At 36.2% G+C, this 4,531-nt stretch overlaps 1 pseudogene; it reads right to left on the bottom strand.

Annotated features, from left to right (window-relative positions):
- Window positions 1-1,598: 1,598 nt before the first annotated feature.
- On the bottom strand, window positions 1,599-3,566 carry LOC116406171 (annotated as a pseudogene).
- Between the last annotated feature and the right edge of the window lie 965 nt (window positions 3,567-4,531).

Genomic DNA, 4,531 nt, shown 5'->3' with positions numbered 1-4,531 from the left:
CTGGGAATGAATAAAAGGAAATAAGAAGGAATGAGGCTTCCTGCTCCAAAAGAAGACGGTAAAGCTTTTGGTCTCGCCTTTTCTCCTCTGCCTTTCTTTTGCACTCCTTTCAAAGTCACTGATTATTATACATAATCAATTCTATTTCCCTTTCATGGGATAGATGATGGAATTTCCGCAAATTCGATTAGGATGAAGAAGCCCACGTAGCAGTTGTGAGTTTTTCACGGACTGACTCGTACATTATCGTTCTCAGCACCTCAATAGAGGGTTCCACTTCTTATGGAAAAAGTTCAAGACCTAGGCTTGATCTTTGTAAATGAGAATATATAGAAAGATAAAAATCTAAGATAGAAGAGTTGGGCACAAAAAAATATATAGAAGATTTTCGCTTGATTTTAGGCAATATCCCAAAAATACCCTATCTTATGGAGCCTTTGTTTTTGTTCAATGGATAAACAAGTCTAGAGGATGAGTAGGAGGTACGAAGAATATTGCAAAGATTTTTGGTTCATTTTGCAAAGGAAGAATATTGACAAAGATCATTGATAAGAAACTTTCTAGAATTCTTTTCTCATATGGACCCCGTCCAGAGGACTTGTTTATCCATTAAAAGAGTCATGTTCCTTTAAAAAGAAGTTTCTGATGTAGGCTTTTTATTTGACGTTAGGAGTTATTCCAATAATATCCATCCAGATTCCACTAAAGTTGCATACGTTAGGAGTATTAAAACTGGCTATCCATTAGGGAATTTGAGAGTTATTTCACTAAAGTCCTAATCCTTTATAAAACAATTTTTCACGACAAAAAAAAAGTGAAAGATAAAAAAAAAAAATCAGAACTATGTTGTATTTACAAAATATACAAGTTATTTGGTTATACATTACAATTTCTTTAATTATTTTTGGATTCAATATTTTTGGAGTTTGATTCAGTAAAAAGTTGGACAGTGTATAAAATTTCGTAAAAGAAACTTTTTTTTATATTTATTATTATTATTATTAATATTTTAAAGAAACTAAATACACTATAAGAAATAATATTTATACAAACTCAGAACCACATATATGCATAATGCATATTACAACTCAGAGCAATTTTATTAGTCATAAAAAAAAAAAAACAATGAAGGCATTCTTGTTGTATTATATAATACAATAATACTCATATCAAAAGTCAAAACATTCATGTGCTTGACTTCACAATTGACAATTGCCTTCCTATTATTTTCCTACATGCCTTAAGGTCTTTCTCTAAAATTACAAACTACTGACATATTACACCAGAACAACTTAAGCCAACAATGAAGGTTAGATTAATAGATATTGTAATGGAAGTCACTAAGTAGTAATAACATGTTACAACACAAAGGTAAAGCCAAAGATTAATGTTAGTGTTACAGGAAAATTCAGTTAGCTCAACCTCTATATGGAAAAGCCTAAGAAAGCTTAAAAAGCTTAAAGGTCGAGCTATAGTCAGAGAACTCAGAAAGCTACAGAGGATAGTAGAAGAAGATGGACCACTGCACAACTAAAAAATTTGGGAAGAATTTTGTAACAGCCTGTATTTTTTAATATACCTATATAACAAAAACATGGAAAACTTAAGAAATATGAACTTTTACAACTTACACAATTCAACGGAAGCAATTTATTACAAACAATTGTTATGTCAAACTATTCACTACCCTTTATTGAACCTTCTACCTCAAAAGGGAGAATACAAGTCAATTAACGCTAACCTAAACACAATTTAACTAACAAAATTTCTCTGATGCTCTACCAAGATGTCACCAAGCTCTTAAGAAAAAACAATTCAACTGCCAGAGTCATGTCTGATCATGAAGGCTTTAATACTGTTTTCACTCATGAAATGCACTGTTATGAGACAGCATAGTATTCCTCAAGACCGATGAATGAAAAAGGACAACAAAATCTTTCATTTAAACTTCTTTATTGGCCAATGCAATATTGCTACTTTTACCTCTGGAAGAAGCTAATATGACATCTGGTCTAGGTTTCCTTATAACTTTGTTCATAAGGTGAAGGTACCGATGCCTCATCCCCATCAAAGGGTGCTTCTCTACCAAAAAAATCTTTCTTATAAGCCTCCCGAAGAACTACAGTTTGTGTTCTAATCTTGTTTGAGACATAAAATATACCTGGGTGATGAACTATGGCTTTCTTAAACCTATAACCAAACCCCAAATAGTCTCCCAAGCAGAAGATGTTCTCCTTTTCGGTTTTCTTCGAGATCGTAAGATAAAGCAACTCATGGAGAACAGCCACAACCCATTTCTCAACTTGGTCCGTATTTGGTGCTAGATGGAATGCATTTTCATAGGGCGAAATGTAAGGCAAATCCTGCCACTCCTCCACCCAATTCATCACTTTCTTTTGCAAATCAAAACCCCTCGGGAAACTCATTGGAAATGGAATATGATTTATTTTCCTTCTCCCAAAATTTCCTTCCAGAGATTCCCTTTTCTTCAATTCAGAGACTGCAAGGTCTTTCCTCCAAGAAAGTAGCTCTAATGCAAGAGTTTGTTCACCTGTTAAACAGTCTCTCACACTACAAACTTGAAAATATTCAGGATAACCAGCAAGAAGGGTTGGAATGAACCTATAGGGTAAACCCAAATCCCATTGCAACCTCTCAATAACATATAGGGGAAATTTTCCAACCCCTATGAGCATCAATAGTTTTGCTAACCTCTTCACAACATCATCTCTATGCAGTCGAGAGTTATGAATGGTTGATTCTTCCTTGTGGAGAAGTAAAGCTTGTGAGGTGATTTTGACATGAGGATGGAGTCCAAGACTAGGCTGGAATTGGATGAAAACATAAGGGTATAACTCGAAGAACTTGGAGATGGTGGTAGTGGGAACTTTGAGGTTCTGATTAAGCAAAAAGACAAGAAGAAAGTGGAACAGATGTTAAAGGACTCGAAATTATTATATTCTTAAGGGAAATTACTTGTTTGAGGTTTTTCTCTCTTTGAACTGCAAAATCAAGGTATGGATCTCTAACCCATTTGACCTTTGCATCAATGAAAGCACAAATCTGGGTGAAACGATGAGGGATTATAGTAATTTGTAGAATCATAAGCAAGAAAGGTTAGAAAACATTGTCTAGATTGGGAAATAGAAATGGCTGACAATGGGAATCGAGAAGGCTAAACTGACCAAATTAGACAAGAGTTTGTAAAGATCAAATAATCAAAGGAAACGAAAATTCAACTTAGACTCTGCTTGGTGGCTGCTTCAGAATAGAGTCACCCTAACTACCCTTTAAAACTATCACCTGATTTTCCATCTGAAAACACTTTGAAATCAAAGATTAGTACAAAAATACTCAATAAGCAATTCTCATATCAAGCTTTGAAATTCACAGAACTTTCTGTCAAAATTTTTCTAGAAAGAATACTTTCAAAATCAAAATATTGCAAGCAAATAAGTTTTAAAACCTAAATGCTTCAAGCTGAAACTCCTATAATGAATGGTATTTTCATACTTTTTATAACACTAATATTTCAATACTTTCAAATGAAAATTCTTCAATCGGTAAAAAGAATTTCGATCAACAAATACATCCATACAAACAAAACTTTCAATCATTCAGTTCAAATACAAAGTAGGAAAAATGCATAGTTCATGTAGCCCAGCAGGTATGGCTACCCCTTGGTAAGATCAACAGTTCATTCAATCCGAGATGTCAATTAACAATCGACCACATATGAATCGCCATTTAAAGCATGCAAACAATTTTGAAACTAATTACCTCGATCGACAATCATCCTTGAAAATTCACTTCCTTGGACAAAGATTAACACCTATTGAACTTCCACGAGTGACACTTATCCCTAAGCCAAAAACGCCGCCGCAGCCGGAAACACACACTCAGTCATTGAAAACGTGATCTAGAACTTGTTGTTCGTTCACGCTGGAGTCTCGAACGAAGAAGAAACAATGCTCCTGAAGCCGTACAGAGTGAACGTAGACCGTCGTCGACTACAGAGCTGGGCGTTCGGTGGGTGTGGCCGCTGGAGTGTCGCCGGAGAAGAGGGTCGGCGGCTATTTGATAGAGAAAGGAAGACGACTGATGAGGCTAGTGTCACGTGGTTAAAGTCTGAAGCTAACCATACGTGCGGCACTTGGCTAACTACAATGCCCACGTAGCCAAGTAAGCCTTTTCGGAAGGGGTAGTGCGCCAAGCACTACACCAACGTGTTGCAGCGAAATTAATTGGGTTGGTTGCAAGACACGAGAGAGGTTGGAAGGATAAGGGAGTTTGGATGGATATGTCTTGGGAATGATACACTGCATTCCAAGAATAGATTAATACACATTTGGGTACAAATATGTTGTCTCTTGCTATGGGGGCCATGGGCAAGGAGACTTGGTATGGCAAGGTGACCTTGCTTGGCTAACACATGCAAAGTTGCAAGGTTGCAAGGCTTGGTACAAATGAGGCCCTCCCTAAGTATTTATAGACCTTCTACACCGACCTTGGGCCTTAGAAGGTCGGCCAA

This window comes from Cucumis sativus, unplaced genomic scaffold (assembly GCF_000004075.3).
Source record: "Cucumis sativus cultivar 9930 unplaced genomic scaffold, Cucumber_9930_V3 scaffold70, whole genome shotgun sequence".
NCBI classification, from domain to species: Eukaryota; Viridiplantae; Streptophyta; class Magnoliopsida; order Cucurbitales; family Cucurbitaceae; genus Cucumis; species Cucumis sativus.
This window is presented reverse-complemented; position numbering and strand designations above follow the sequence as displayed.